This window comes from Carassius carassius, unplaced genomic scaffold (genome assembly GCF_963082965.1).
Source record: "Carassius carassius unplaced genomic scaffold, fCarCar2.1 SCAFFOLD_66, whole genome shotgun sequence".
Classification (NCBI taxonomy): Eukaryota; Metazoa; Chordata; class Actinopteri; order Cypriniformes; family Cyprinidae; genus Carassius; species Carassius carassius.
The window spans coordinates 295,422-319,949 of record NW_026775001.1 but is presented as its reverse complement, the minus strand read 5'-3'; the positions used below and the strand labels follow the sequence as shown (position 1 = coordinate 319,949).

The 24,528-nt window shown below is 43.5% G+C and overlaps 2 non-coding genes and 1 pseudogene across 2 annotated transcripts; all 3 read right to left on the bottom strand.

Moving 5' to 3' along the window:
- Positions 1-6,875: 6,875 nt before the first annotated feature.
- LOC132134134 (U1 spliceosomal RNA) lies at positions 6,876-7,039 on the bottom strand. The gene has a single exon (XR_009429399.1). It is a non-coding gene; the product is annotated as a U1 spliceosomal RNA (small nuclear RNA).
- A 351-nt stretch (positions 7,040-7,390) lies between these two features.
- LOC132134070 (U2 spliceosomal RNA) lies at positions 7,391-7,567 on the bottom strand (annotated as a pseudogene).
- A 6,354-nt stretch (positions 7,568-13,921) lies between these two features.
- Positions 13,922-14,085, bottom strand: LOC132134099 (U1 spliceosomal RNA). Its single transcript, XR_009429364.1, has one exon. It is a non-coding gene; the product is annotated as a U1 spliceosomal RNA (small nuclear RNA).
- Between the last annotated feature and the right edge of the window lie 10,443 nt (positions 14,086-24,528).

The following is a 24,528-nucleotide window of genomic DNA, read 5'->3' as shown; positions in this document are numbered from 1 at the left end:
ATATTTAATTTAATTTAATATAATAATAATAATAATAATAATAATAATGTTTGTTAGTGTTTACCTCTATGTTATCGACCTGACTCACCTGGTCCTTCTCTTGTGCTTTCTTTTTGCAGATCAGCTCATTGAGGAGTCCAGGGCCCATTGGGAGGGCATCAACCCCACTCCGAAATTAATAAATAATGTGTCCTCAAAGATTTTTAGAATAAAATTTTTTATTTCATATATGTCAGCTGGCCAGACCAATCTGGCCAGCTTGATGTTTTTGGACAACAGGGCAAAGGTCCGGTCCTGGCTGTCTTTTTTAAGGAAATGCAACATTGCAGAGCCAACTGTGCACCATTACCTAAAAAATGTGGCACAGTTCCTCAAATATCTTAATGAGACCCAGCCGCCCACATGCCGGCTCTCCCGTGTGGCTTTCATTGGGATTAGGAGGGAAATCCAGAACTTGACCCGCCCAGTAAAGCGCAGCGTGGCAGTCCACGAGCTGGCTGTAAAACAAGCCAAGGAGGCCCGCCTGATCCCTAAAGCCACACTGCGAGCTTGCCGGGACTCTGCCAAAAAAATTATTTCTGAGATTCTGGGTAAGTTTTTGAATCCTTTCTCCTCTCATTATTTGGCGATCAATGTGATCCTTTATGCTTCTCTTTTTTTCTGTGAAGATCGTCTGAAGACTAGTCCTGAGAAAAAGGACCAATGGTCTTTTTATGGACACCTCACCACTTACTGGGCCAGCATTTATGGTCACCGTGGAGGGGTGTTCCAAAATTTAACAATTAAAGAGGTGGAGGATGCCCGTGCGACAGCTACAGAAGGCCACTTTGTCATTAATGTGAGTGGTTCTCTTTCTCTCTGTCTCTCGTTGTCCACATGGTTTTCTTTAAAATAAAACTCAGCTTATGCCACTTCACACTGTTTCTAAAGATATCAGCCCACAAGACCAACCAGGCCTTTGGTGCAGCCCAGGAAATCTGGAAATCTGCTTCAGTAAGTACAATTTCCCATGGATTGGTTTAACTGTTTGTGACAAGTAGACATGTTCACTAACACTTTGCCTTTCTTATTATTTCTATAAGGAAAGAAGCACATTAATGAAGATGGTCCTCAGACGCAGACTGATGGTGAAGAACTCCCCACTTAAATCACCACAGGAAATAGCGTCTAAAAAGCTGGTGCAGCAAGTAAAAAAAGAGACTGGAGAAATTAAAAACAAAATCCCGTAAATAATTTATGTAGCTATTTAAATTGTTTGTTTTGATATTTTTTATGATAATTGTTCTACTCCTTTTATTTCTACGATAAAAAAGTAAGGTTATCTTTTTATTTGTTTTGATAGCCTCTTCCATTTTTCTTTTTTCTTTTTTCTTTTTTCTTTTTTTTGTAAATAGTTATAGTTAAGGTTAATGTCAGTTTGCTCTGAATCTTTCTGAACATGTTTATTTATTTATTTTATTTTTCTTATATAATGCATGTTTCCTATTATACTTTTTATATATTGTGTTTTTTTGTACAGAACTTTGAGGCATTTTTGATTTTGACTTTACAATGTCTGCAAAACAAAAAGTTCAATAAATATTTGAAATTGAATTAAGGTGTCATTACTTTACACACACTCACACACACTCACACACACACACACACACACACACACACACACACACACACACACACACACACACACACATATATATTACATGTAATAAAAATAATTTAAACATATTTATATATTGTGTGTGTAAATAAAAAGGTATATGTAATAAATACATAATAAATATATAGTATTTCTATACATAAAATGTTTAATAAAAACATATTTTACTATATTTTGAATAACTTGAAATTAGGATGTTTTCACATAAATACACTTCTATTTCAAATGTATTCAGGCCGATCATCATAACCAGTTAAACTGATTATTAGACTAGAAGTTGAATGAGAAATAGACTGAAATAGTGAAATGTATTGTTTATAAGACTAGAAAAGGAATGAGAAATTGACTGGTAAGTGACCAAGGAAATAGTACTTTTTGTAGTTTATTAGACTAAAAGTTTTGAATAAGAAATAGACTGGCAAGGGATCAGGCAAAAAGTGCCATATGTAGTTTATTAGACTATAAAATTACTGAGAAATAGACTGGCAAGTGATCCATGAAATAGTGCCATATGTTTTCACATTAATACACTTCTATTTCAAATTTATTCAGGCCGATCATCATCACCAGTTAAACTGATTATTAGACTAGAAGTTGAATGAGAAATAGACTGAAATAGTGAAATGTATTGTTTATTAGACTAGAAAAGGAATGAGAAATAGTCTGGTAAGTGACCAAGGAAATAGTACTTTTTGTAGCTTATTAGACTAAAAGTTTGAATAAGAAATAAACTGGCAAGTGATCAAGGAAATAGTGCCATATGTAGTTTATTAGACTATAAAAATGAATGAGAAATAGACTGGCAAGTGATCCATGAAATAGTGCCATATGTTTTCACATTAATACACTTCTATTTCAAACTTATTCAGGCCGATCATCATCACCAGTTAAACTGATTATTAGACTAGAATTTGAATGAGAAATAGACTGAAATAGTGAAATGTATTGTTTATTAGACTAGAAAAGGAATGAGAAATAGACTGGTAAGTGACCAAGGAAATAGTACTTTTTGTAGTTAATTAGACTAAAAGTTTTGAATAAGAAATAGACTGGCAAGTGATCAAGGAAATAGTGCCATATGTAGTTTATTAGACTATGAAATGAATGAGAAATAGACTGGCAAGTGATCCATGAAATAGTGCCATATGTTTTCACATTAATACACTTCTATTTCAAATGTATTCAGGCCGATCATCATAACCAGTTAAACTGATTATTAGACTAGAAGTTGAATGAGAAATAGACTGAAATAGTGAAATGTATTGTTTATTAGACTAGAAAAGGAATGAGAAATTGACTGGTAAGTGACCAAGGAAATAGTACTTTTTGTAGTGTATTAGACTAAAAGTTTTGAATAAGAAATAGACTGGCAAGGGATCAAGCAAATAGTGCCATATGTAGTTTATTAGACTATAAAATTACTGAGAAATAGACTGGCAAGTGATCCATGAAATAGTGCCATATGTTTTCACATTAATACACTTCTATTTCAAATTTATTCAGGCCGATCATCATCACCAGTTAAACTGATTATTAGACTAGAAGTTGAATGAGAAATAGACTGAAATAGTGAAATGTATTGTTTATTAGACTAGAAAAGGAATGAGAAATAGTCTGGTAAGTGACCAAGGAAATAGTACTTTTTGTAGCTTATTAGACTAAAAGTTTGAATAAGAAATAAACTGGCAAGTGATCAAGGAAATAGTGCCATATGTAGTTTATTAGACTATAAAAATGAATGAGAAATAGACTGGCAAGTGATCCATGAAATAGTGCCATATGTTTTCACATTAATACACTTCTATTTCAAACTTATTCAGGCCGATCATCATCACCAGTTAAACTGATTATTAGACTAGAAGTTGAATGAGAAATAGACTGAAATAGTGAAATGTATTGTTTATTAGACTAGAAAAGGAATGAGAAATAGACTGGTAAGTGACCAAGGAAATAGTACTTTTTGTAGTTTATTAGACTAAAAGTTTTGAATGAGAAATAGACTGGCAAGTGATCAAGGAAATAGTGCCATATGTAGTTTATTAGACTAGAAAATTAATGAGAAATAGACTGGCAAGTGATCCATGAAATAGTGCCATATGTAGTTCATTAGACTATGAGTGGAATGAGAAATAGACTGGTCAGTGACCAAGGAAATAGTCCCATTTGAAGTTGTTTGGACTAAAAGTGGAATGAGAAATAGACTGCAAAGTGTGCACTCTTGTTTTATAAAACGTATTTTACAATACATTATGGATAAATTGGAATTAGGAAGATTTCAAATAAAGTAACTGTTAAGTGACAAATGAAATAGCCCCATGTGTAGTTCATTAGACTAGAAGTGATTTGAGAAATAGACTGACAATAAAAAATATTGCTATTTAATATACTGCAAGACTTGCAACATTTGTGGTGCAAATTAACCAAAATCCAACATTTTTTTATATGCATATTTCTACAGTATTATGGGATAAAACTTACAAAAATGGATTCCATTGAGTGCCCTGAGTACAGTACAACTGTTTTCTCTAGGCCTCATAAAAAAAATTTTCTTCCGACTTCCACCCCCCTCGAGCTGCCTTCTCTAGCCGGGGAGGGTGCACCCTGGCCGGCATGGATGAGTAGGTGCGAGGGGGGTGGATGGTACTATTCTCTTGCTAATATCTCCACGAAGCGGTGGACCCCGGGGCTGAAATTACCTACCGTATGCGACCACCCTCGAGTTCCTGGGTGGTCCGGTTCCTGAGTTATAACGGTTCAAATCCCACATTTTGGGGGGCCGTAACTCGGACGCCCGGGGTCATAGGAACATGGGGCTGGTGTCGTCGGATAGAGCTCCCAAAGGTCTAATTTTGACCAGAGTTTGGTGTTGTTTCCCTTCTTTCCGAGTGAGTTATGGCCGGTCAAATTTTGGGACTTTTTGTATTTGCGGGTCCATATCTCTAGCCCCCGGGGGTCTATCGACTTGGGGGAGGTGGCTTCAGAGAGGGCCCTTCGAGGGCTATCAAGTCACCAAGTTTCAAGTCGCTAGGTCTCTTCCTTCCATTTGACTATCAAAAATGTGGGGGGCCATAACTCCGCCCCCGGGGTGTTATGGATGGGGGGGGCAGTGGTGTTCGGTAGGCCTTCTGGAGTTCTTACTCTGACCCGAGTTTGGTGCAGTTTGCCCCCGTTTTGGCGGAGTTACAGCTTGGCAAAATCTGTGACATTTTGGTTAACATTCACCACAATTTTGGATATGTCCGCAAATGTTCCGGATGTGATCCGTGGTCATTCCGTGAATATAATGGTCAAATGGACAAATAGTGGGTTCGTGGGTCCCAGGGTGGGGGTCCGCAAGTGGTCCGCAGATGATCCGCAGTCATTGTGTGAACATAATGGTCAAATGGACAAATAGTGGGTTCGTGGGACCCAGGGTGGGGGTCCGCAAGTGGTCCGCAGATGATCCGCAGTCATTGTGTGAATATAATGGTCAAATGGACAAATACGGGGTTCGTGGGACCCAGGGTGGGGGTCCGCAAGGGGTCTGCAGATGATCCGCAGTCATTGTGTGAATATAATGGTCAAATGGACAAATAATGGGTTCGTGGGACCCGGGTTGGGGGTCCGATGGGGGTCCGCATCGGTTCCGTGGTCATTCTGTAACTTTAAAGGTCAAATGGACAAATATAGGTTTCGTGGGCAAAAAAATCGTACACCCCCCATTCGGGTAAATGCCACTGTTTTAAACCTGAGGTGTACTGCTCCGTGCGCCACCCTGTGGAGAAGTGCTGAATGGCATGTAGGGGCCTCAAATTTGGGTGGGCTTCCGCGGGGCCCCTCGGGGGTCCAGATCCTCCTGCGCCGGTCAGGGGTCTCCCGTGGGCCGGCAGACATCGACGCCGCGTCCGTCAAAATTTTTTGGGGTCAGCGCGCAGGTCCCCTTAACCCACGTACACGAGCCCTCAAACTTATACCTGAATGGACGCTCCAAAAAAAAAAGGACTTTCTGGAGAAGTCAAGACGTGACATCCCTAGGAGCTTGCCATTCACCTCTTTAAAACAAAAGTGCACGCTGTGGTGCCTCCGCACGCCGGCACGGGCAGCCGACATGATGGAGGCACCAACAGCCTAGAAACTTAAAACAACAATAAATACAATAATAAATAACCAAATAAATAATTAAAAGACCTTACCTTAAAACGTGTTGGAGCCCGAAGCAGCAGAGTTCAATGTACCTCTCGAAGTTGTGTGACTCAAGATATAAAAAGATCTCGAGTCAGGAAACCTCCAAGAGGCGATCGCAGTCTAAACCGTCTGACAAGGTACGTGATCTTAGCCAAAAGGCCGAGAAGCGATGCCGCTAAGACGCAGCGGGGAGGAAGCCGGACACGGCGATGCCCATCTCGGCTTTGGTAAGTCTGGGGGACCTAAAAACGCTGGGGGATGGTAGTACCCTCCCCTGTGTGCAACGTCACCGGGCCTCGTCACTCTCGGCCTGACGCTGGCACTGCAGCGACGGAAAGTACGGCATCGCTCGTAACTCCCAAACGGTTCGTCACAGAGCCACGTGCCTTATGTCATGGGAATCCTTGGCTCGAGCCGAACCAGACGCAGGTCTCAGATTGGCTCGTCGCTCTGACAGAATTTTCGTGTATTTGGGATTTTGTCAAAAACCTTCTTTTGCAACCTAGCGCCAGGTATTTGGCCCAGTCCCACCCAAAGCAGCACAGAAAGCTTCTCTGGAGTCTGTCTGTCAATAATCATCCCAAAAAAGTGGAAATTTCCATTCACCTTGGCGAGGGGACCTCAAAACGTGCTAAGGTGGCTTGTCCGAGATGGCTCGAATGGCTATAACTCCAGGAAGGAATGAGATCCCTTCACCCAAATCGGCACACCTGTGCAGGGGCTCAGTCAGAGGCCAGGTGAAAAAGGGCGCTGCGACAGGCCACTCGGTGGCGCTGTAAGCGACAACAAAATTAATACCAATTGAAAAAGGACAATCAAACAACATGGAGACAGCTACAGCTAGGCTGCAGTCAGTCCAATCGACTTTCAAAGTAAGGTCTGTGCTATATTCGAACTGAACCACCCACCAAGGTCCGATTTTTCAAGAGCGTAACTGACTTTGTTTCACAGGCGCACAACACATACCTCGCATGTGATAGAACTCCCCATTCTGAAATGCAAAAAAAAAAAAAACCTGGAAAAAACCTCTTCTCCTTTGTTTCACCAACAATTTCAGGGGAGAGCGCGAACGCAGTCCCCCACTACCATAAATTATGCAGTCGAGATTCCCGCATTTGGGGAATTCGCAGGGGTCAGCATGGCCGGAGTGCAATGGCCAAGCCTCGCCCTGGGTGAACCGCCTTCTTGATCATGGTGTATCCCTTGCCAGGTAAGTATGAAGGCCCAGGCGATCAGCCAGAGGTATGATTTGCGTCTCTACCGTCCACACCAATGGTTAGCCCCCCTCCAGGAAAGGAAGGACGGGTGCCTTCCGTTACTGGCCTGGAAACTGCCAAGCTCATGGGCCGGTGCTTCCCAACGCCGGTTTTAGATGACTCTCTTTAACCAAACACACCTGATTCGATGCATCACCTCGTCTGTGAAAGACCTCAGGTGGGTGCATCGTTCGTGGAAGAGTCCAAGACCCCAGGAGGGCGCATCAGGAAAAAAGTTCGCAATACACCACAGCATGGCAGATCTCATTCCTTGTTCTGCTATTCGACACAATAAACGGCAATCCCCAAAAAGGGAAAGCACACCGTTCCTGGAGACACTGCAATACCAGGCCGATGCTTGGAGTGGACGGAGCAAGCCCCGGCTCCAGCTCCATGATCTAAAAATCCATTTAATATGTAGTCCCCGGATGGGGGACGTATCAGATATTAAACTGATAAGAACAGATTTTTTTTCTTTCGAAAAAGTTTTATTGTCAACAGTTACATTTTTTCCATTTGCATTTTTACTTTCACACACATTTTTCTTTTCAAGCACACATTAAAACAAGCCATATTATATATAATAAATACACATGGTAAAATGAAAGAAACAATCATTGTTAAAAAACATTTGATTAAAACCACAGTGTTTTGCTTGTTTTTAAAAGTCCATATTTGAGGTGTGTTTAAAAGGTGTGATCGGTTTCAAAAGTAAAATACAAATTTAAAAAAGCAAACAAGCCTCATATGCATGTTAATAAAACCAATTTCATTGATAAAACACCATAAAAACCAATTTATTGGATAAAAACCAATAAAAAAAACCATCTGTTGTGCAAGACCGGGGGTGAGTCCTCATCAAGTCGGTCTTCACCCCACTCTCCAGAACAGGGACATGAGATGCTACTTTACGGGCTCAGCGGAGATCCCCTCTCCTCCGGCCCGCTGGCCCCCTGTTCCCATAGCCAGAATGGTTAGGGTGCATCTACGGGCAGCCAGGGTCGGTGCCTGCCGGGACCCTCTCTGTGCGACCCCGGCCCCCCCGTCCGAATATCGTCGTCCGGTACCCCTGCAGCCTTGATGTTACCTTTAGCTCGCATGCATGGAGGGTTACCGTAACGCGCTTCCCCACCAGCAGGTTTCTGGTGGCCCAGATGGCATCCTTGATGACGTTGAGGGTGAGCCAGAGCGAGGTAAATTTCTGTGCCGTCAAGTCCTTCAAGCCCCGGCCCATGCCAAGGATGGCGAGCTGGTACCCGAACTGGGCCCCACCTGCTGGTAGGCATGGGAAATACACGGGGAGCCGGTCTTGGCCCACAGGTCCCGCGCAGTGCTGCAGTCCCAGAGCAGGTGGTGGGCGGTTTCCGGGGAATTGCAGCCGGACCGAGGGCAGATGGGGTTTTTGGCCATGCCTCTGGAGTGCATAACCGCCCTGACCGGGAGGATCTCATGAGCCACCATCCACGATAAGTCCTTGTGCCTGTTCTGGAGAGCAGGGTGAGCCGCATTCCGCCAAACTTGTTTGGCCTCACTTAGTGTGAGGCCCGGAACTGGACTCACCGGCTTCCGGTCCTGCACAACAGAAATGAGAGACTTGTGTTTAGTTAAATAGTGACATCTTCACTCTCTAAAAGGTATTTCTTTAAAAACTTTTTTATAAAACTGTAGTCTTTAGGCAAGTTAAAAGACACTGGGGTTTTCAAATCTACTGGTAAAATTTTCTAAGTTCTTAGGTAAGACCCCATCCAAAATCGCGCCATTGCAGCCGTCTTGTTTTCTTTGGATGGGGTCATGGCATAACTGATGTGCAAGGCGGTGAAGCGGCTGCCTAAAAACAGGTGGGGGTCTGGGAGGCCTTTTCCAACGTTCTCTGGCCTTTTCTTGACTGTCTCCCTCTTCAGGCACTCCCACTTGGACCCCCACAGGAAGTAAAACACCGCCCTCTCCAGTTTCACCAGGAACCACCGAGGGGGGCTAAAAACAGAACAGACAAGTAAAATCAGAGGTAAAATCACATATTTAAAAATAAAAATTTTACCTTCAATCGTCAACTGTCTTAGTCCCCAAAACCCTAGTCTTTTCCTAACTTTCCCTAGCAAGTCAGTCCAGTTTTCCCGTCCTCCACCCTCTTTATCAAATTTTACACCTAAAATTTTAAAGTCCTCCTGTGTCCACGTCCCCCCACGGCCCGAAGAGCTGGGCCTCAGACTTGTTTCTATTGAGTTTGGCGCCCGAGGCCCGACCGTACCAGTCAGTCAAGTCCAGTGCTCTTCGTATAGATAAAATGTCCGTGGTTAAAAGAGTAACATCGTCCATGTATAAGGCACAAGTCGCTGTCAGTCCACCCGTCCCAGGAACGTCCAGTCCTTTGACCCATTTATCCTTTCTCAAGATCTGTGCCAGTGGCTCGATACAAGCCACATACAGGAGAGGAGATAAAGGACATCCCTGATGGACACCACTGTGTATGTTCACAGTTTTGGAAAGATGCCCGTTTACAAGGAATTTGCTGACTAGTCCCTTGTACAGCAGTCCCACCCAGGCTACAAACCTCTTTGTTGGAAAACCCATTTTTTGCAGTACCTGAAAAAGGTACTGGTGCGAGACTCGGTCAAATGCTTTTTCAAAGTCTAAATTTAGGACTACTAGCCGAATATTTCTGTCTCTCGCATAACAGATGGCGTCTCTGATCAGTACTAGGCTGTCTGTTATCTTTCTTCCGGGCACAGAACAAGCTTGATCCGGGTGAATCACGTCCTCTAAAGCCGTTGACATGCGTGTTGCTAAAATTTTGCTAAAAAGTTTATAATCAAAATTTAAAAGTGTTATGGGTCTCCAGTTTTTTAAGTCAGTCCGGTCACCTTTTTTGTGAAGTAAAGAAACTATCCCTATTCTAAAACTGTCTGGAAGTATGTCGAGGGTCTCAAACTCTTTAAAAACTGTCAAAAGCTCTTGTCCTAAAATGTCCCAAAATGTTAGATAAAACTCTAGGGGAAGTCCATCCACTCCTGGGGACTTCCCCTTCTTAAAACCTCCAAGTGCTTTTTGGATTTCTAAGATGTTAAAATCTTGGGTTAAAATCTCATTTTGACAGTCAACCCTTTCCTCAATAAAATTTAAAACTTCTTTTGCAGTGTCAAAGTGTACCTTTTTAAAACTATATAATGCCCCATAAAATTTTTCCACATCCTCTAAAATCTCTTTTGTTGTGTTAACCTCCCTATCCCCTGTTTTAACCCTGGTTAACCCCCCACCCCTTGTTATTATTTTCTTAAAAAAATATCTGGTACACTTTTCGCCTTTTTCTATTTCTCTCTCTTTACTTCTTAAAAGGACCCCTTTACTTTTTATATTGGCTAAAACTGACATTTCTTTTTTTACTTCCTGAATTTCGTCGATAAAATCAAAACCATTATTTAAAAGATTAAAATACCTTTGTAGTCTTTTCTGCAACCCCAACATGCGTTTCTTTTCCCTACTCTTCTTTTCTTTCCCTATCTTTCTAAAAAACTGTCTTGTCCGGTCCTTTACCATCTCCCACCACTGTGCACGTGTATCGTAAAAGTCTTGGAGGGTCTGCCATTGGCTGAACTGTTCCCTATATTCTAAAACTATATCCTTGTCTTCCAACAGGGAACAGTTCAGCTTCCACAGCCCTCCCCCTACCGTCACACCCATGGGCAGTGAAAGGGTGCAAGACAGCATTATGTGATCAGAGAAAAAGAGGGGGGTTAATGTAGCATCGGTCGGCGGGCAGTCCCTTGTAAAAACGTAGTCGATTCGAGAGGCTTTGGTACTATCACCACTGAACCAGGTGAAGCCCTCCTCTCTTTGATGCAAAATTTTAAAACAGTCGACTAAATTAAAATCTCTGACTAAACCCTGCAATAACACCGACGTTTTGTCCACTCTAAAATCCTCCCCTACCCTTTTCCTGTCTGTTTTGGATAAAACACAATTAAAATCCCCTGCTACCATTAGGGGGGCCCTACCTAGCATGTGGGGTTGCAAGTCTTCTAAAAGCTCATATCTTTCATTCTTTTCCGTAAAACCATATACATTAAGAACATTAAAATCCCTGTCTAAAAAGGTCAGATTTACTAAAAGTGCCCGGCCTTGCCTCACCACAGTGCTGCCCTTCACCAAGATGTTAGGATTATTAATTAAAACCGCAACTCCGTCATTTTTGTTAAAATTTGATCCGCTCCATATGGAGGCTCCTGCGGACCATAGCTCCTCCATTTTCTTGTACCTAGTTAAAAAGGGCAGAGAACACTCTTGTAATAAAAACAAATCTGACTTAAAAGATTTTAAAAGGGACAAAATACTCTGTGCTCTAATGGTGGACCTCACACTTCTTACATTGATAGTAGAGATGGTGAGGGCCATGAGCAGTAGGGTTAAAAAGGTATAAGACATTTAAAACAGAAGACAGTAAAAAGACTACAAAGATACGATTAAAATCATGTTATATCTTGTTGCATTTGCCTTTCCTTTTCCTCAGACGAGCTGGGATCAGGAGGGCAAATGCCTGTCGCTTCAGAGGCCACAGAGGAAACCTCTTGTGCCTCTTTTGGCGACGATGCTGTTAGCTTAATGTGCAAAAAGGATACCTCATTAGGGGACTCTAGGGGCCACATGCGCTCCAGATCTACCGAATCGATACTATCAAGCTTATATGCTGCCCTAGATTTTTTCTCCTCCGTTACAATCAGAGGAGACCCCGCAGGTCTTTTTTGCACCTGAGCGTTAGGGAGTGAACACTCTGTCTCACTCCCGGTAGATTCCTGCACCCCATCCGAAACTGTTACTAGTGAGGAATTGGTTTTTTCCTCACTTTCCTCTCCTTCCATGACCATTTCCTGTTCCGTTGCCTCCGCCCCTGTGGCCGTCCCACTTTCTCCTTCCTGCCCAATCCCTGAGGCCGGCTGGGAATTTGAAATTCCCGCCAAAACCTCAGGGACCGCCTCCTCTTTCCTTTGTTCATTCGTTTGTTGCCCATGTGGGGCGGCCATTTTGAGCTTGTTGGCAAAACTTTTAGGGCAGTCTCTGTAGAGGTGGTTTGTTTCTCCACAAAGATTGCACCGTCTGAAATTGGTACAATAATCAAACTGTGACCAATTTCTCTACACTTCCCACATACTAACTCTTGGCATGCTTCAGCGAGATGACCAAACCTGCAACCCTTCCTGCAGAGTTTGGTATGTAGCCTCTGCTCTCTCCGAGCACAATCATGGAAGGCAGATGTTTCAGGCCCTGGTAGCCCCCAGCGTCTTCCCATTGTTTAATGGGAATTCGCCAGGAGCATGTCCAAATGCCATCTTCATCTAACACTTTGACAGGCTGGCCTCGAACAGTGCAAAATCTACCCAACCAAACATAAATATCATCTCCAGTCACTGTTTCATTGAACATCCTTACAATCACAGTTTTAAGTGTGTTATCAGAAAGTTTCTCGACAGTGAACATGGAGAACTGGGCTTTAACTGAATCAAACCTTTGCCAAAAGTCATTAAGCAGGGAAGCAGTTTTAAAACTGACATCAAATCCTTTGTTCAAGGGCAGAGTCATCAAACAATTCAGGTCGTCAGATCTAAAAGCTAAGGTCTTTTGGATCAGCTATACGGGACATTCCAAGGAGCTTCCCCTCAACCTGCCTGAATAAAAAACGCACGCTGTGGTGCCTCCGCACGCCGGCACGGGCAGCCGACATGGTGGAGGCACCAACAGCCTAAAAACTTAAAACAACAATAAATACAATAATAAATAACCAAATAAATAATTAAAAGACCTTACCTTAAAACTTGTTTTAGCCCGAAGCAGCAGAGTTCAATGTACCTCTCGAAGTTGTGTGACTCAAGATATAAAAAGATCTCTAGTCAGGAAACCTCCAAGAGGCGATCGCAGTCTCAACCGTCCGACAAGATATGTGATCTTAGCCAAAAGGCCGTGAAGCGATGCCGCTAAGACGCAGCGGGGAGGAAGCCGGACACGGCGATGCCCATCTCGGCTTTGGTAAGTCTGGGGGACCTAAAAACGCTGGGGGATGGTAGTACCCTCCCCTGTCTGCAAAGTCACCGGGCCTCGTCACGCTCGGCCTGACGCTGGCACTGCAGCGACGGAAAGTACGGCATCGCTCGTAATTCCCAAGCGGTTCGTCGCAGAGCCACGTGCCTTATGTCATGGGAATCCTTGGCTCGAGCCGAACCAGACGCAGGTCTCAGATTGGCTCGTCGCTCTGACGGAATTTTCGGGTATTTGGGATTTTGTCGAAAACCTTCTTTTGCAACCTAGCGCCAGGTATTTGGCCCAGTCCCACCCAAAGCAGCACAGAAAGCTTCTTTGGAGTCTGCCTGTCAATAATCATCCCAAAAAAGTGGAAATTTCCATTCACCTTGGCGAGGGGACCTCAAAACGTGCTAAGGTGGCGTGTCCGAGATGGCTCGAATGGCTATAACTCCAGGAAGGAATGAGATCCCTTCACCCAAATCGGCACACCTGTGCAGGGGCTCAGTCAGAGGCCAGGTGAAAAAGGGCGCTGCGACAGGCCACTCGGTGGCACTGTAAGCGACAACAAAATTAATACCAATTGAAAAAGGACAACCAAACAACATGGAGACAGCTACAGCTAGGCTGCAGTCAGTCCAATCGACTTTCAAAGTAAGGTCTGTGCTATATTCGAACTGAACCACCCACCAGGGTCCGATTTTTCAAGAGCGTAACTGACTTTGTTTCACAGGCGCACAACACATACCTCGCATGTGACAGAACTCCCCATTCTGAAACGCAAAAAAAAACGCAAAACGCAAAAAAAACCTCTTCTGCTTTGTTTCACCAACAATTTCAGGGGAGAGCGCGAACGCAGTCCCCCACTACCATAAATTATGCAGTCGAGATTCCCGCATTTGGGGAATTCGCAGGGGTCAGCATGGCCGGAGTGCAATGGGCAAGCCTCGCCCTGGGTGAACCGCCTTCTTGATCATGGTGTCTCCCCTGCCAGGTAAGTATGAAGGCCCAGGCGGTCAGCCAGAGGTATGATTTGCGTCTCTACCGTCCACACCAACGGTTAGCCCCCCTCCAGGAAAGGAAGGATGGGTGCCTTCCGTTACTGGCCTGGAAACTGCCAAGCTCATGGGCCGGGGCTTCCCAACGCCGGTTTTAGATGACTCTCTTTAACCAAACACACCTGATTCGGTGCATCACCTCGTCTGTGAAAGACCTCAGGTGGGTGCATCGTTCGTGGAAGAGTCCAAGACCCCAGGAGGGCGCATCAGGAAAAAAGTTCGCAATACACCACTGCATGGCAGATCTCATTCCTTGTTGCAAATACAGTTGCTATTAAATGAAAAGTGAGATACGCACCACATGTGGTGCACATGTGTGCCAAAATTCAACGCTCATTTTTATGCAAATTCTACAGTATTATGGGATAAAACTTACAAAAATGGATTCCTCTGAGTGCCCTGAGTACAGTACAACTGTTTTCTCTAGGCCTCATAAAAAAATTTCTTCCGACTTCCACCCCCCTCGAGCTGCCTTTTCTAGCCAGGGAGCGTGCACCCTGGCCGGCATGGATGAGTAGGTACGAGGGGGGTGGACGGTACTATTTTTTTGCTAAATTCGGGGGATCCCTAGGGGTCGAGGGGCCTACCGTATGCGACCATCCTCGAGTTCCTGGGTGGTCCAGTTCCTGAGTTATAACGGTTCAAATTCCACATTTTGGGGGGCCGTAACTCGGACCCCCGGTGTCATAGGGACATGGGGCTAGTGTCGTCGGATAGAGCTCCCAAAGGTCTAATTTTGACCAGAGTTTGGTGTTTTTTCCCTTCTCTTTGGGTGAGTTATGGCCGGTCAAATTTTGGGACTTTTTGCATTTGCGGGCCCGTATCTCTGGCCCCCGGGGTCTATCGACTTGTGGGAGGTGGGTTCAGAGAGGGCCCTTTGAGGGCTATCAAGTCACCGAGTTTCAAGTCGCTAGGTCTCTTCCTTCCATTTGACTATCAAAAATGTGGGGGGCCATAAATTCGCCCCCCGGGGTGTTATGGATGGGGGGACAGCGGTGTTCGGTAGGCCTTCTGGAGGTCTTACTCCGTCCTGAGTTTGGTGCAGTTTGGCCCCGTTTTGGCCGTTTTGACCCCCGGGGTCATAGGGACATGGGGCTAGTGTCGTCGGATAGACGGCCCCCTGGTCTGACGTTTTTCTATGCATATTTCTACAGTATAATGGGATAAAACTTACTAAAATGGATTCCCTGAGTGCCCTGAGTACAGTACAAGTGTTTTCTCTAGGCCTCATAAAAAAAATTTTCTTCCGACTTCCACCCCCCTCAAGCTGCCTTCTCTAGCCGGGGAGGGTGCACCCTGGCCGGCATGGATGAGTAGGTGCGAGGGGGGTGGATGTCATTAGTCATTAGACTAGAAAATGAATGGGAAATAGACTGGTAAGGGACCAAGGTAATTTACAGTTTATTAGACTAAAAGTGGAATGACAAATAGACTGGTAAGTGACCAAGAAAATAGTTCCATTTGTAGTTTCTTAGACTAGAGGTGGTATGAAAAATAGACTGGTAACTGAATCAAGGAAATAGTCATATTTGTAGTTTATCAGACTAGAAAATGAATGAGAAATAGACTGGTAGGTGACCAAGGAAATAGTACTATTTGTAGTTTATTAGACTAGAAGTTGAATGAGAAATAGACTGGTAAGTGATCCAAGGGAATAGTCCCATTTGTAGTTTATTAGACTAGAAAAAGAATGGAAAATAGACTGGTGAGTGAATCAAAGGAATAGTCAAATTTGTAGTTTATTAAACTAGAAGTGTAATGAGAAATAGACTGCAAATTGTGCTCTCTAATGTATTAGACTCAAAGTTGTATTAACAGACTACAAATGGGACCTAAAAAGTTATGTAAGTAACCAATGCTTGGGCAGTGTCCCTTGCATTCATCCTTTTGCTATTCATCCTTTAGTGTTTTAACAAAAGTAGATATGGCTTTGGACGACTGTCCCTTGTGCTTTCGTGGCTATAATCAGCTAAGCCAACACCTTCGTGTCTTTCACAAGGTGCGGAATGTGAAGGAGCGCAAGCTTCTCCTATCCATTGCTTCTGGGAGAGCTTCTCACGGCGGTACCGGCAGCTGAGGAAGCGGTCAAATCCCACCCCCTCTAGGCAGGTTGCACGGGCAACACATAGTCTGCTATCGGCCCTCAACAGCCCTGGGGAGGAGGAGTGCTCAGAGTCGCAGGTTGACAGACTAGATGAAGAGCCAGCCACCAGGCCTGAGGCAGAGCCAGCCACAGGACCCGAGGAGGAGGTCGCCGGGCCTTCAAAGAAGGCCCACTCCTCCGATGCACCATACCCCTTTCCGGACCACGTGCCAGCCCTAAGTGAGTATGACACTTGTCACTTTGATAACACCATACAATAACTTTCATTAATAAATCTCCTATTTGTAGATTATTAGACTAGAAGTTACCTGAGAAATAGACTGGTAAGTGAACCAAGGAAATAATCTCATTTGTTGTTAATTAGACTAGAAGTTGAATTAGAAATAGACTGGTAAGTGAACCAAGGAAATAGCCCCATTTATAGTTTGTTAGACTACAAGAGAAATGAGAAATAGACTGATAAGTGACGAAGGAAATAGTACCATTTGTAGTTTATTAGACTAGAAAATTAAAGTAATATAATTATACATATACACACACATATTATGTATGTATATATATATATATATATATATATATATATATATATATATATATATATATATGTATAATATAGTTTATTATATATTTAATTTAATTTAATTTAATATAATAATAATAATAATAATGTTTGTTAGTGTTTACCTCTATGTTATCGACCTGACTCACCTGGTCCTTCTCTTGTGCTTTCTTTTTGCAGATCAGCTCATTGAGGAGTCCAGGGCCCACTGGGAGGGCATCAACCCCACTCCGAAATTAATAAATAATGTGTCCTCAAAGATTTTTAGAATAAAATTTTTTATTTCATATATGTCAGCTGGCCAGACCAATCAGGCCAGCTTGATGTTTTTGGACAACAGGGCAAAGGTCCGGTCCTGGCTGTCTTTTTTAAGGAAATGCAACATTACAGAGCCAACTGTGCACCATTACCTAAAAAATGTGGCACAGTTCCTCAAATATCTTAATGAGACCCAGCCGCCCACATGCCGGCTCTCCCGTGTGGCTTTCATTGGGATTAGGAGGGAAATCCAGAACTTGACCCGCCCAGTAAAGCGCAGCGTGGCAGTCCACGAGCTGGCTGTAAAACAAGCCAAGGAGGCCCGCCTGATCCCTAAAGCCACACTGCGAGCTTGCCGGGACTCTGCCAAAAAAATTATTCCTGAGATTCTGGATAAGTTTTTGAATCCTTTCTCCTCTCATTATTTGGCGATCAATGTGATCCTTTATGCTTCTCTTTTTTTCTGTGAAGATCGTCTGAAGACTAGTCCTGAGAAAAAGGACCAATGGTCTTTTTATGGACACCTCACCACTTACTGGGCCAGCATTTATGGTCACCGTGGAGGGGTGTTCCAAAATTTAACAATTAAAGAGGTGGAGGATGCCCGTGCGACATCTACAGATGGCCACTTTGTCATTAATGTGAGTGGTTCTCTCTCTCTCTGTCTCTTGTTGTCCACATGGTTTTCTTTAAAATAAAACTCAGCTTATGCCACTTCTCACTGTTTCTAAAGATATCAGCCCACAAGACCAACCAGGCCTTTGGTGCAGCCCAGCTGGCCCTGGACCAGGAGGAGTATGGGTGGCTTGAGGAATTCCTTTCACCCCGGTCCAACTTGGTAGGGGGACGAGTTGCAAACTACTTCTTCTTTACCTCAAAGGCCAGCTCCTGCAAAAACTTGAACAAGTATTTTCAGGATGCGTGGGCGAGCATGGGGTTACCAGGCACACCCACATTTACTGATGTGAGGACTACCATCGCCACCCATGTAAGCATTCCTGTACTTGTCCCGGCTTTATGAGTTTCTGGTGTGTTTTTTTCTAACTCTTTGCCTATGCTGTTCTCTCTCCAAAAAGGCAAAGAACACTCACTGCCCGGAAGATAGGCACAAAGTGGCACAGTTCATGTGCCACGACACCACCACAGCTGACAGGTTTTATGCCCTCAACCTTAATGCAAAGCAGGCAGCAGAACACCGTCGCCTCTTTGATACAGCTGTGGTGGGTGAGGAAGCTGATAGTCCAAGGCAGCAAGGTGCCAAGAGAAGAAAGACGACAAAACCCCACAAGATGCCAGCTGAGGAAAAGTCCTCATCCACCAGCCCAACGCTCTCCGACAGCCCTCCCGATGCTGAAGAAGGCCAGAAGTCTGGGAAATCTGCTTCAGTAAGTACAATTTCCCATGGATTGGTTTAACTGTTTGTGACAAGTAGACATGTTCACTAACACTTTGCCTTTCTTATTATTTCTATAAGGAAAGAAGCACATTAATGAAGATGGTCCTCAGACGCAGACTGATGGTGAAGAACTCCCCACTTAAATCACCACAGGAAATAGCGTCTAAAAAGCTGGTGCAGCAAGTAAAAAAGAGACAGGAGAAATTTAAAAAAAAATCCCCGTAAATAATTTATGCAGCTATTTAAATTGTTTGTTTTGATATTTTTTATGATAATTGTTCTACTCCTTTTATTTCTACGATAAAAAAGTAAGGTTATCTTTTTATTTGTTTTGATAGCCTGTTCCATTTTTCTTTTTTCTTTTTTTTGTAAATAGTTATAGTTAAGGTTAATGTCAGTTTGCTCTGAATCTTTCTGAACATGTTTATTTATTTATTTTATTTTTCTTATATAATGCATGTTTCCTATTATACTTTTTATATATTGTGTTTTTTTGTACAGAACTTTGAGGCATTTTTGATTTTGACTTTACAATGTCTGCAAAACAAAAAGTTCAATAAATATTTGAAATTGAATTAAGGTGTCATTACTTTACAAACACACACATTCACACACACACACACACACACACACACACACACACACACACACACACACACACACACACAAATATATATTACATGTAATAAAAATAATTTAAACATATTTATATATTGTGTGTAAATAAAAAAGTATATGTAATAAATACATAATAAATATATAGTATTTCTATACATAAAATGTTTAATAAAAACATATTTTACTATATTTTGAATAACTTGAAATTAGGATGTTTTCACATAAATACACTTCTATTTCAAATGTATTCAGGCCGATCATCATAACCAGTTAAACTGATTATTAGACTAGAAGTTGAATGAGAAATAGACTGAAATAGTGAAATGTATTGTTTATTAGACTAGAAAAGGAATGAGAAATAGACTGGTAAGTGACCAAGGAAATAGTACTTTTTGTAGTTTATTAGACTAAAAGTTTTGAATAAGAAATAGACTGGCAAGTGATCAAGGAAATAGTGCCATATGTAGTTTATTAGACTATGAAATGAATGAGAAATAGACTGGCAAGTGATCCATGAAATAGTGCCATATGTTTTCACATTAATACACTTCTATTTCAAATGTATTCAGGCCGATCATCATAACCAGTTAAACTGATTATTAGACTAGAAGTTGAATGAGAAATAGACTGAAATAGTGAAATGTATTGTTTATTAGACTAGAAAAGGAATGAGAAATTGACTGGTAAGTCACCAAGGAAATAGTACTTTTTGTAGTTTATTAGACTAAAAGTTTTGAATAAGAAATAGACTGGCAAGGGATCAAGCAAATAGTGCCATATGTAGTTTATTAGACTATAAAATTACTGAGAAATAGACTGGCAAGTGATCCATGAAATAGTGCCATATGTTTTCACATTAATACACTTCTATTTCAAATTTATTCAGGCCGATCATCATCACCAGTTAAACTGATTATTAGACTAGAAGTTGAATGAGAAATAGACTGAAATAGTGAAATGTATTGTTTATTAGACTAGAAAAGGAATGAGAAATAGTCTGGTAAGTGACCAAGGAAATAGTACTTTTTGTAGCTTATTAGACTAAAAGTTTGAATAAGAAATAAACTGGCAAGTGATCAAGGAAATAGTGCCATATGTAGTTTATTAGACTATAAAAATGAATGAGAAATAGACTGGCAAGTGATCCATGAAATAGTGCCATATGTTTTCACATTAATACACTTCTATTTCAAATTTATTCAGGCCGATCATCATCACCAGTTAAACTGATTATTAGACTAGAAGTTGAATGAGAAATAGACTGAAATAGTGAAATGTATTGTTTATTAGACTAGAAAAGGAATGAGAAATAGACTGGTAAGTGACCAAGGATATAGTACTTTTTGTAGTTTATTAGACTAAAAGTTTTGAATGAGAAATAGACTGGCAAGTGATCAAGGAAATAGTGCCATATGTAGTTTATTAGACTAGAAAATTAATGAGAAATAGACTGGCAAGTGATCAAGGAAATAGTGCCATATGTAGTTCATTAGACTATGAGTGGAATGAGAAATAGACTGGTCAGTGACCAAGGAAATAGTCCCATTTGAAGTTGTTTGGACTAAAAGTGGAATGAGAAATAGACTGCAAAGTGTGCACTCTTGTTTTATAAAACGTATTTTACAATACATTATGGATAAATTGGAATTAGGAAGATTTCAAATAAAGTAACTGTTAAGTGACAAATGAAATAGCCCCATGTGTAGTTCATTAGACTAGAAGTGATTTGAGAAATAGACTGACAATAAAAAATATTGCTATTTAATATACTGCAAGACTTGCAACATTTGTGGTGCAAATTAACCAAAATCCAACATTTTTTCTATGCATATTTCTACAGTATTATGGGATAAAACTTACAAAAATGGATTCCTTTGAGTGCCCTGAGTACAGTACAACTGTTTTCTCTAGGCCTCATAAAAAAAAATTTCTTCCGACTTCCACCCCCCTCGAGCTGCCTTCTCTAGCCGGGGAGGGTGCACCCTGGCCGGCATGGATGAGTAGGTGCGAGGGGGGTGGATGGTACTATTCTCTTGCTAATATCTCCACGAAGCGGTGGACCCCGGGGCTGAAATTACCTACCGTATGCGACCACCCTCGAGTTCCTGGGTGGTCCGGTTCCTGAGTTATAACGGTTCAAATCCCACATTTTGGGGGGCCGTAACTCGGACGCCCGGGGTCATAGGAACATGGGGCTGGTGTCGTCGGATAGAGCTCCCAAAGGTCTAATTTTGACCAGAGTTTGGTGTTGTTTCCCTTCTTTCCGAGTGAGTTATGGCCGGTCAAATTTTGGGACTTTTTGCATTTGCGGGTCCATATCTCTAGCCCCCGGGGGTCTATCGACTTGGGGGAGGTGGCTTCAGAGAGGGCCCTTCGAGGGCTATCAAGTCACCAAGTTTCAAGTCGCTAGGTCTCTTCCTTCCATTTGACTATCAAAAATGTGGGGGGCCATAACTCCGCCCCCGGGGTGTTATGGATGGGGGGGGCAGCGGTGTTCGGTAGGCCTTCTGGAGTTCTTACTCTGACCCGAGTTTGGTGCAGTTTGGCCCCGTTTTGGCGGAGTTACAGCTTGGCAAAGTCTGGGACATTTTGGTTAACATTCACCACATGTGGTGAAATTAACCAAGATCCAAAAAATCCATTTTTTCTATGCATATTTCTACAGTATAATGGGATAAAACTTACAAAAATGGATTCCTCTGAGTGCCCTGAGTACAGTACAAGTGTTTTCTCTAGGCTTCATAAAAAAAATTTTCTTCCGACTTCCACCCCCCTCGAGCTGCCTTTTCTAGCCAGGGAGGGTGCACCCTGGCCGGCATGGATGAGTTGGTATGAGGGGGGTGGATGGTACTATTTTTTTGCTAATATCTCCGCGAAGCGGTGGACCCCGAGGCTAAAATTCGGGGGATCCCTAGAAGATCGAGGGGCCTACCGTATGCGACCACCCTCGAGTTCCTGGGTATTCCGGTTCCTGAGTTATAACGGTTCAAATTCCACATTTTGTGGGGCCGTAACTCGGACCCCCGGGGTCATAGGAACATGGGGCTGGTGTAGTCGGATAGAGCTCCCAAAGGTCTAATTTTGACCTGAGTTTGGTGTTTTTTCCTCTCTTTTTGGGTGAGTTATTGCCGGTCAAATTTTGGGACTTTTTGCATTTGCGGGCCCGTATCTCTGGCCCCCGGGGGTCTATCGACTTGGGGGAGGTGGCTTCAGAGAGGGCCCTTTGAGGGCTATCAAGTCACCGAGTTTCAAGTTGCTAGGTCTCTTCCTTCCATTTGACTATCAAAAATGTGTGGGGCAATAACTCCGCCCCCCGGGGTGTTATGGATGGGGGGGCATCGGTGTTCGGTAGGCCTTCTGGAGGTCTTACTCTGACCCGAGTTTGGTGCAGTTTGGCCCCGTTTTGGCGGAGTTACAGCTTGGCAAAATCTGTGACATTTTGGTTAACATTCACCACAATTTTGGATATGTCCGCAAATGTTCCGGATGTGATCCGTGGTCATTCCGTGAATATAATGGTCAAATGGACAAATAGTGGGTTCGTGGGACCCAGGGTGGGGGTCCGCAAGTGGTCCGCTGATGATCCGCAGTCATTGTGTGAACATAATGGTCAAATGGACAAATAGTGGGTTCGTGGGACCCAGGGTGGGGGTCCGCAAGTGGTCCGCAGATGATCCGCAGTCATTGTGTGAATAGAATGGTCAAATGGACAAATAGTGGGTTCGTGGGACCCAGGGTGGGGGTCCGCAAGGGGTCTGCAGATGATCCGCAGTCATTGTGTGAATATAATGGTCAAATGGACAAATAATGGGTTCGTGGGACCCGGGTTGGGGGTCCGATGGGGGTCCGCATCGGTTCCGTGGTCATTCTGTAACTTTAAAGGTCAAATGGACAAATATAGGTTTCGTGGGCAAAAAAATCGTACACCCCCCATTCGGGTAAATGCCACTGTTTTAAACCTGAGGTGTACTGCTCCGTGCGCCACCCTGTGGAGAAGTGCTGAATGACATGTAGGGGCCTCAAATTTGGGTGGGCTTCCGCGGGGCCCCTCGGGGGTCCAGATCCTCCTGCGCCGGTCAGGGGTCTCCCGTGGGCCGGCAGACATCGACGCCGCGTCCGTCAAAAATTTTTTGGGGTCAGCGCGCAGGTCCCCTTAACCCACGTACACGAGCCCTCAAACTTATACCTGAATGGACGCTCCAAAAAAAAAAGGACTTTCTGGAGAAGTCAAGATGTGACATCCCTAGGAGCTTGCCATTCACCTCTTTAAAACAAAAGCGCACGCTGTGGTGCCTCCGCACGCCGGCACGGGCAGCCGACATGATGGAGGCACCAACAGCCTAGAAACTTAAAACAACAATAAATGCAATAATAAATAACCAAATAAATAATTAAAAGACCTTACCTTAAAACGTGTTGGAGCCCGAAGCAGCAGAGTTCAATGTACCTCTCGAAGTTGTGTGACTCAAGATATAAAAAGATCTCGAGTCAGGAAACCTCCAAGAGGCGATCGCAGTCTAAACCGTCTGACAAGGTACGTGATCTTAGCCAAAAGGCCGAGAAGCGATGCCGCTAAGACGCAGTGGGCAGGAAGCCGGACACGGCGATGCCCATCTCGGCTTTGGTAAGTCTGGGGGACCTAAAAACGCTGGGGGATGGTAGTACCCTCCCCTGTCTGCAACGTCACCGGGACTCGTCACGCTCGGCCTGACGCTGGCACTGCAGTGACGGAAAGTACGGCATCGCTCGTAACTCCCAAACGGTTCGTCGCAGAGCCACGTGCCTTATGTAATGGGAATCCTTGGCTCGAGCCAAACCAGACGCAGGTCTCAGATTGGCTCGTCGCTCTGACAAAATTTTCGGGTATTTGGGATTTTGTCGAAAACCTTCTTTTGCAACCTAGCGCCAGGTATTTGGCCCAGTCCCACCCAAAGCAGCACAGAAAGCTTCTCTGGAGTCTGCCTGTCAATAATCATCCCAAAAAAGTGGAAATTTCCATTCACCTTGGCGAGGGGACCTCAAAACGTGCTAACGTGGCGTGTCCGAGATGGCTCGAATGGCTATAACTCCAGGAAGGAATGAGATCCCTTCACCCAAATCGGCACACCTGTGCAGGGGCTCAGTCAGAAGCAAGGTGAAAAAGGGCGCTGCGACAGGCCACTCGGTGGCGCTGTAAGCGACAACAAAATTAATACCAATTGAAAAAGGACAACCAAACAACATGGAGACAGCTACAGCTAGGCTGCAGTCAGTCCAATCGACTTTCAAAGTAAGGTCTGTGCTATATTCGAACTGAACCACCCACCAGGGTCCGATTTTTCAAGAGTGTAACTGACTTTGTTTCACAGGCGCACAACACATACCTCGCATGTGACAGAACTCCCCATTCTGAAACGCAAAAAAAAAAAAAAACCTGGAAAAAACCTCTTCTGCTTTGTTTCACCAAGAATTT